Source organism: Rhinolophus sinicus, linkage group LG04 (assembly GCF_036562045.2).
Source record: "Rhinolophus sinicus isolate RSC01 linkage group LG04, ASM3656204v1, whole genome shotgun sequence".
Taxonomy (NCBI): domain Eukaryota; kingdom Metazoa; phylum Chordata; class Mammalia; order Chiroptera; family Rhinolophidae; genus Rhinolophus; species Rhinolophus sinicus.
Window position 1 is genome coordinate 139703797 of NC_133754.1, and position 9609 is coordinate 139713405.

Consider the following 9609-nt stretch of genomic DNA (forward strand, 5'->3'; position numbering starts at 1 on the left):
AGACTAAGGGAATGATTGATGAGCATGAAATACACTGGATATAATTTTTAAAGTTGGTATTATACTTCATTTCAAATTTTAGGGTATGGGGGGTCATAGTAGAATATCTCTGTTAAAAATTTTTTTTGCAAAGATAATAAACTGTCATCTGGAGTCTCCAACGCAAGTGATTTTCCAGTTTAGAAGGAGACTATATAGTTTTTTGTATACTTTCTGAGCAAGGAGAAGAAATCTCTTTTATTTCTATCATAATTCTTAAGTGAGAAAAATGTCAGCATTTTTAGGATTGTCATAGCTTCCTGATATGTCATAGAAGAAGAGGGAAGATTGTAAAGAAAGTAACTTAGCACTTATCTTGCTGTCTCTTCAGAGTAATGCTTCTCACATTAAAAAGAGGTGACCCTCAGGAAATATAAATAAACTCTATTTTTTAAAATGCACATACTCCATATAATAATTGTTCAGAATTTCTAGAAAGCATACTCCCAAATCCTACAAGGAACATAGTCTCATGTTTTTATATTTATATATCTCTCTTTTGACTTCATAACGTTATTACCCGGGTGGACTGCCCACTGTTTCTTGATCTGAATGTTTTTCCCCCTAATAATTCCAAAAAGTTGAATGGATCCATAAGAAGAAAAATTTGAGATGATTAAAGACATTAAAATCATTAAAAAAGAAAAAAGAATTCAATGCTCACCTTTAAGGTAATTTTAAAAGTTTCACAAATATTTTTTTCAAACAATATCATCCTTGAACCAAGAATTCACCTGTTCTGCTCAGTGCCAGACTAGGAATCCACCAAATGGTTATGAATGCATGATTAAATGAACGAATGAATGGCAACTTTGACAGAGACAATGCTAATTTAGATTTAGAGTGTAATATACATGTACATAAAATATATATAATTATATTGCTTGTATATTACATTTTATATTTATTATATATTTGTATTTATTTTACACATATTATTTTATGTATTTATATATTATATTAGTTATATATTAGTTATACATTATATATTGTGTATACAATTGATATAACATGTACACACACATATATATATTGAACAAAGCTATCCTAGTATTTTTGCTAAAAACCCGCTCCTTTTAGTGCACATCACACATCACTTTGTGACACACCTCTTCAGTCCTCCTTCTGATACTCTCTCTTGGCTCATATATTTCAGGTTCCAGATGTCTCTGAGGTGAACAGTTCTGTGGGTTCCAACCAGCTGCCCACTGGTGCCAGCTGAGAGCCTGTTGGCTCCAGTCCCAGGGCTTCTCTGTTGATGTTCAGGCGTGGATCCTACAGCGCTGTGCGTGGCACTCGGGCATGTACAGAGGCAACTGTGGAGGACTTAGGCCTCATGGCGTGAGTTTTGATCGGTGAGAGATGTAAAGTGGTGGATGCGTTTGCCCTTCTCTCCCCCGCAGCATGAATGGTGATGACATGGAGTTTATTCAGCCTCTTAGGAGATGGTCCCGTGACACTGGGCAATCAGTCACTTAGAGGTGGCCACCTCAACAGTGGCTCCTATTGGATGTCTCACTTCCCTGCCCAGCCAGTCTCTCACTAGCGTCCTGGGAGTGCACTTCCTAGTACGTTTTCTGCACAAGCCATTGCCTCAGGTATTGCTTTCTGCAACACCCACTAAGGCTTAATTTAATTTAATTCCTGATGTTTAATTTAAGAGGCAGGTTCTGTATCCGGTTTTCCTTTCCATTCCCATATGTCCACAACTCAACCACCCACTCTATTGTTTCTTTAAAGGAATCGAGTGTTTTAGAAATAATAAAATAATCAACCTGTGGTGCGGTAATATTCTGAGATGTTGCTTTGTGTTCTTTTTCTTCTTCCCTCACTCTCAACCCAAACCTACACACAGGAATTTCTACCAAGACTGAAGATACTTGCAGGAATTTTCTGTCATTTATTTTCAAAGTCAAAACAGTTTGAAGAGATAAGCAGCTAGAGGAGAGAGATAGTCTTTGAAGATAATTGGAAAGAAGGAGGGTAAACTTTGCTGAGATGCTAAAAAGAGAGGTCAGAGATCAGACTGAGTCAGAAGTAACAGTGGGAGTGACATGGGAGGAGCCCAGGACTCATGCTCTCTTTGTGGCCAAACTCAGAGCAAGCTATAAGACTTCTGAGGAGGTGGCCGTGTAATGTCCTTTGGAAGGCTGGTCCCCAGGCACTGGGGTGCCAGCCCTTGGCACAGACTCTGAGACATCATGTGTGGGGCAGATGAGACCAAAGGCTTCAAGGGGATGCAGACTGGGATAATGGGTATCCTGGAAGTAACTAGCATGGACCCATACCAGGAAAAGCCTTCCTGACGTCTTGGCCTTTGTAAGACTTTAAGAGCTTAGTCTAATCCTGGGATGAATTCTGATAATGACAGGACTAAATTTCTTGCCACACTGTGTGGATTTAAGAAAACAAAGAAAGAGATAGTCATCACACAAACACATCCTGTTTTTGTAGACTGGGATTCATACTTTCAGTAAGCTTGTTTTCTTTAAACAGTCGCATCATTTTTTCCATGGACTAGCTACCCCAGGTCTATATAAAGGCATTGGTCAAACTTTCCCTTCAGATTATTCCTGAAAAGGGGGGGCTATATTTTGGGAGGTGTTACCCAGCTCATTACCACAGCCTCAGAAACCGTTACTTGAGCTGTTGAACTGTTGGCATTCTGATTGCAAGGATTAAAGGTCAGCTTCAGAATAGAAAGGTATAAAAAGGATTAGCCAATGCCAGTGGCAGCCTGGCAAGGCAATAAGCATTGTTGGAGTTAATGTTGTTTTACTGCCACTGACGGCTGCAGGTGAGTCTTCGGGAGCTATCCCGCTGGAGGTCATTCTGGGCAGAGGAACTGGCATTTGGACGATTTTGTTTGTAATGAATTATTTTGCAGAGAATGGCTTCATGCCACCCTTTACTATTATTTTGATGAACAAAAGCCTGGCTTGATGAAGGGCAGTGTGTATAGTACAGTGTGAATGCATGTGCATGCATTCTGGCTCGTCATAAACAAAAGCCAGTTATTTCTCAAGGGACATGGGTTATCCTAAGTGCACTGCTGAAATAAGGTTATATTTCTAAAGATAGTAGTCCCATGAAGAAACAATGGAACTAGATTTGCCGGTTTTTCTGGCTCTAGTTTATCAGGGTACCTAAGAAATTACATTTCTGTAGCTTGTGTTAAAATTCGAAATGATGAAGGCAATTGCCAAGTCAACTTGGATACCTGCCCCTTCTCTTTGGCAAGGGTGATCATTTTTTGACAAAAATCTTATTACTCTTGGAACTCACATTAGTATGGAAAGTCATTGTTGACCACCAAGTCTGGAGGGGAGGATATTGATTAATTTTTAATGTACAGGCATCCATATTGTACCAGTCACATGTCAGGATTTTTCCACACATTGTTTTACTTAATCTTCCTTACATCTCAGAGAGAGGGGGATATTCTATACTCTTTGAGGAAGATAAAGAAACTAAGGCTACAAAGCTACACAGCTAATAGGTCAGTATTTTATCAGTCAGCTTATTCTGCATAATCAGCAGCTAAAAAATCACTGTGCTACACAATGATAGACATCTCTCTTACTCGTCTGGGAGGTGGCTTTGTCCCACGTGTATCATTCTGAATCCCAGGCTGGAGGTGCATTTCCTTTTCTAGGAATTGCCCATGTCCAAAGGGAGATGAAGCATCCAAGGTGATACCTCCTCCTTGGAAACATCTAGCATTTATAACTAGGAGACCCAGGGTTTCAAAACCCTGGGCTTTGTGCCTCTAGTAGAGAAAACTCTGGAGAGTTATCTCAGCTTCAAAGCTCCTTATGGGATCCACATTACAGTTCAATTTATTCCTCTGTGGAGTGCTAATTTGCTTATTTCCCAATGAACCTTCTGCATGAACATCTCCACCTGAAAGTATGTTTCCAGGGAACCCAACTAAAGATAGGGAAAGATTTCCTTAAATTTTTAATTATTCATTCAAGTAATGTTCATGAAATATTTACTATATTCCTGGCACTGAGATAGGCTCTGAGGGATACAATGGAGGATATGGTAGACCTAGCCCAGGTTTGCGTGGGGCTTATTGTCTTGTGGGTGAATAACTTGGGAAAACGCAACTACAGTGCAGCGTGATAAGGACATGAATGGAGTAAGCTCAGAAGGCAGAGGCTACCCATTACTGCAAATGACTACGTATTACAGGATTGAGGCAGAACATATGCACGCAATGATGAGTGGTAGGATACGTGGCTAGGGAGATAGGAGGGAGTCTAATCAAAAATGAACTTGTGAGTAATATTAAGGCATTTGGGCATAATCGGGAGACAAGGGGAATCTCAAAACTAATGAGACATTTAATATGAGACATAATCAGATTGGTTTTTAGAAATCATCTTGGTGATAGTCACTGTAGAGACTAGATCAGCAAGATTGACTGATAACATAACATTCTTGAGGGTTTTTGGTTCTTGTCACAAGGCTGTAAGTTAAAATTTTCTCTCCTTTCTACAAACACTCCTAGCTTTCTCTTTTAGTGCTTCCTTCCCTTCAAGTCTGGACGTATGTATATTTTGATCTGATTTCATTTTCCTTTAAGATGATTTCACTGGAAAAATAAGTTGGGATATGTAAATAGAAAAATAAAGAAAAAAAGGATTGCACGTGTATCTTGGGGATGGAGGTAGGAGTAAGCAGAAAGTATACTGTGTGACTTGTGTCAGTGGATCCTCCAGAATATCTTGGATCTTAACCCACATCTTATGGACCAGTCACTTAAAATATTTTCTTGTTGTAATTTCAGTGTGTGTTCTATCATCTCTACTCAATTCTAAGTTTGTTAAGAGGAGAGCTTGTGTCTTATACATCTCTCACTTCACTATGCACTGTTCAAAATCAAGACTTTACTAGATGTTCGGCTGATAGAATGAAAGAGTGTATCTAATTGGTGACAATGGGAGGGAGACATTTTGGAAGAAGAGTAACATGGGGAGCAAAACCAGGCAATAAACAATAGCCAAGGTTAGTTTGCTCTCTGTTCACAATTCACCCAGAAAGTTTGTGTTAGGGGCAAAATATTAGATAGTGCTGATTATTTATAGCTTTTCTCCTTCTGCCTTGTGTCATGAGTGGGAATATTTAGACAGTTGGGGATGAAGGAGGAAGAAATATTTGGGTGGGGACAAGAAGCAACAGTAATAAATGGGACTTGGGTGAGACAGACAGGTGAAGGAGAGCTTGAGAATCTTTCTATGTCATAGAATGTAATATGCTTTCTTTGATGCCTTTGGGAGGTTTCACTATATTTAAATTACTTTGTAATGCTTATTTGAATGTCAGATTTTAGTTTTTGTAGAATGCTATGCTTAGATGGGCATTAAGAAGGCTCAGTTTAGATGATGTGTTCTATTTAGATTAGGAAGCAGAGGGTTCTGTGAGGCTCTTTTTAGAAAGGCCTCTGTAATACAAAGAATGAAACATAGTCCTTATTTCGTGGGATTGTCTGCCACATGCACAAACATTCTGTGGATAAAATTGATGACAATGGGTGGCACCAAAGCTTGTCTCTCAAATCCTTTGGGAAATACGTCTTGTCTGATCACCAAGACTTCCAGTGAACCAGAACTGGATTGTTCTGGAACATTTCTCGTCCCAGTAGGAAACACTTTACGTCCTTGTACCGCTCCCATCCTTTTGTAGATTTCAGCTGCATGCTAGGTTCTAGGAGATACCACGGTCGTAATATGAGGAGCTTCTGCTCAATATGTCGCACATGGAGTCATTCTGGCTGCTCATTTACCTCAGACCTTTTACCTTAATTATTACAATTATGTTCCTGCCTTGTCCCTAGATTCTTCCTAGGCCTTGTTCTGAGCGTTAGTACCCTAGCTCTCAGGGTCTGAGATCCTGCCTTAGTAATCTGTTAGGGGACCCTCCTTGTTTTTGCCTGGCTTTTGCCTAACTTTGGAGATTTATTTTTATCTAGATTAGTGCCTTGATCACCCCGTACCACCTGACCAATATCTCTAATGCAAATCTATAGTTCTAAAGTCAGCCTGTTCCCGGATCATCCATCACTGAAGTATAGCACTCAATGGCTTTGGAGAAAAGGAGTCTTGCATTCAAATCTAGGCTCTACTATTCACAAGCTCTGTGACCTTGGACAAGATTCTTAACCTCTCTAGCTACATTCCTTTATCAAAAAGACGGAACATTAACACCACTTTGAAGAGTTGTGATGACAAAATAAAATGACTCGTAATGTATTCAAGGACTCAATAATGATTATACTTCTGCTGCTGCTGCTGACCATACTTTTCTGTCTGCTCCTTGGAACACAGTTTGGCCTCCTATTTTACTGATAATCACCTGGAATATCTTTTCCAGTTCTTGGCCTTTCCCAGGACATCCAGTTCCATTGTGGTCAACATGGTCCTGAAAAATACATTGAAATATGACAGCTGGAAATTGAAGTTCATAGAATGCCTGAGTATGTGTGTGTAGGTACCAGGCATTGTGTTATAGAGAGGAAGAGGGTAGACAACTCCATCACCACCTCGTTTGGCACACTTTAGTCCCTTTGGTCTGTATTTGCATTAGGTACTTACCAGAGTGGTACCTCCATGCTACTTTCACAACCTGTCAAATATCTACTGCACACCAATCAAACCAGGCACCAAGGGGGTTACCAAGGTTAATAAGAAAAGAACTAACACTTACTCAGAATCTGCTGTGCAGTAGCCATTGTCTCATCTACATCCTTTATTTAATTTAACCCTCAGAAAAACCCAGTGAGACAGATTTTATTCCCATTTTATAGATGAGTAATCATGGGTTTCATCAGAAACAGAATATGAGACTTTAGTGGCTATAAGTTAGCTGAGACATCTAACCAGAAATGTACAACAGTAACTAAGTTTTGCCCTATTAATTATTTGAACCAGTCCTTATTTTGTCAACATATATTTGCAAAGAAAATATCCGAGTGGCATCTCAGAGACAGTGTTTTCTAATCCCGTAAGCGAAGGAGGCAGAAACCATGCCCAGAGAGGTTACACGAGCACCTCACAGGCACATCAATAGAGGAGGAAGAGTGAAATCTAAGTCTTCTATTTTTAGATCAGGAGCATCAAAAAGAGAAGAAGAGGAAGAAAGCCTATAGTATTAAAACACCAAATTAAGGTAAAATCCTTTTCTCGCATTACACATTCATATTTTTCCAATTCTGTCCCTGGATCTGCTTTGCTTATGTTTCTATTTTCATTCATGACAAAGTGCTCTCATGCCTATTGTGCTGTGCAAAGGCCAGGCAGCATAAGGGAAATCCATTTTGTTTGTTAAGAGTATAGGTTGCTACTCTGGGCCCTTTGAAAACTGTTTTGGGAGGTTTGGGAGCTTTCTTTCATTGATGACTTGTTTTAAGTGCTTGCTAGCAAGCTTCTCTCATCCTGGGGTCCCTGTTTTCAGATCACACCATTAGAACGACAGTTTGCTTTTAGGGAGGCAGAGGGGCCCTGATGCCAGAGCAGAGAGTGCAGAAGAAAGCATGAACCTGTGCGCCCACTGGGGCCTGCTTCATGCCAGCTCACTCAGCTGACCAAAATCTTGTCTGCTTTACCATGAACGGGCCAGAGCAGAAGATCAACAGAGACTGTTCAGCAAACTTCAAAGTTGGCCAAGTTCACCTTCAGCTTTCTGTCCTCTTTCTACCAAAACAGGGAAGGGCTTTGACAAGTTGCCAAGAATTCTTCCTCACCCAAAGGGCTCACTCTCCCAGGTATTTGCATCTTTTAATACTTTCATTCTTGCTTGTGAAAAGGGAGGGTTTGTTTGAGGTATATTAGGTGCTAGTCATTAGCTGGAGGAATGACCCTTGTAGTTGAGGGGTTTCAGGAAGGAAGTTCTGGAAATTGTTAGACCTGAAGGCAAGGACTGCCTTCCTGGTTTTTGTATATTTAGAGCATTAGTTCTTTCTCAGTTTCACTTCTGTTATGGCTAAGTTGCATTCCCCTCAAAATTCATATGCTGATGTTCTAACCCCAAATACCTTAGAATGTAACAACATTTGTAGGTAAGGTCTTTAAAGAGTTGATTAAATTAAAATGAGATCTCTAGAGTAAGCCTTAAGTCAATCTGACTGGTGTCCTTATAAGAAGAGGAAATTTGGACATAGTGGTACCAGAAGCATGTACACACAGACTGAAAGATCATGTGAAGACACACAGGGAAGGCGGCCATTGGAAGCCAAGGAGAGAGGCCTCTGAAGAAACCAAACCAACTGACACCTTGATCTTGAACTTTGAGCCTCTAGAACTGTGAGAAAATAAATTTCTGTTGTTTAAGCCACCTAGTCTATGGTAGTTTGCTGTGGCAGCCCCAGAAAACTAATACACCGTCCCTTCCGCGGCCAGAGTCCCAGAAGCCAAAGATATTGGGTCCACCTTCATGCTCAGTCTGCCCTGTTGGATTTTCCATCCCTTCCAGAAAATTCCAGTGGTCTAACTTTTTTGTGGTTCCTTCTGGTCCTTCTAGAATCCCAAAGGCCCCTTGGTGGTGTGGTAAGGAACGCGGTAATATAGCAGTCTCAGGGCTGGTATGTTTTCTTAGGAGATAATATACCGGATCCTTATATTTTAAAGTGCCAATTTTCCTACCTGCGTGTGGAAGCGAGAAGGACATGGATTATCATGGAATGATACATACTATAGAAGAACAGACAACCCCGATGCTAATTGCAGAAGAAAAAAGCGAGGAGAGAGAAAAAAAACAACAACTTGGGTTCGCTGTGTATAAGAAATACTAATTACAGTCATTTATGTAAAACTGCTTACCATTGATAGCTAATTATCATGCAGCACAATAACAATTATGTATATCATTAAATATGTATCAGATTAGTTTTATTTGATTACAATAATAAACTCTAGAGACATAAAATGTAAGGCCTAGGAGGGTCCTTAGAGATGAACATTTAGATCTACCTCCTCATTTTACAGATGAGGACACTGAGGCCAGTCTGCGGCGGCTGTTTACGGCAACGCAGGGACCGCAGCATATGTCTGTGGCTTTCCAACTATGCTTCCTGTGAGAAATTTGCCTGAGCTTGGCGCCAGAAATCAACGAAGACTGCATCCTTCCTGACTGTTCTATTTAAGTAGCACCTGGCCCAGGGACTAGCATGTCACCCTGTTGTATTTCCTTCACATCACCCATCAGTGGTTGAACTTATTTTGTTGATTTGTTTGTTGTGTTCTCACTGTGCCGGAGCACGGAGTAGGTGCGCAATACATATTTCTCAAATGGAATCAATGAGTGAATGATTCATCAAGAGGGAGGGAGACTTGGGTACAAGGATCACATGGGAAACACGGATTCGGGAGATGACCCGTTGTCCTAAAAGCTGGTGCTGAGGTGTCCCAGCACCAGTTCTTCCATCTTTCTGCTTTCCATGCTTGACCATGAGAATTTTCCACGACACTTGTTAAATATACAGATTCCCAGGCCCTTCCCTGGAAATTCAGATTTGGTGGACCTGGACTGGGTTCCAGAAACTTGTAACGTGTGTGTGTGTATGTGTGT

The 9609-nt window shown here is 40.4% G+C and overlaps 1 long non-coding RNA gene across 1 annotated transcript; it reads left to right on the top strand.

Annotated features, from left to right (window-relative positions):
* The first annotated feature begins 1113 nt into the window (after window positions 1–1113).
* Window positions 1114–9304, top strand: LOC141571342 (uncharacterized). The gene is made up of 3 exons (XR_012496104.1): window positions 1114–2836; window positions 7749–7807; window positions 9027–9304. It is a non-coding gene; the product is annotated as an uncharacterized LOC141571342 (long non-coding RNA).
* Window positions 9305–9609: the final 305 nt, after the last annotated feature.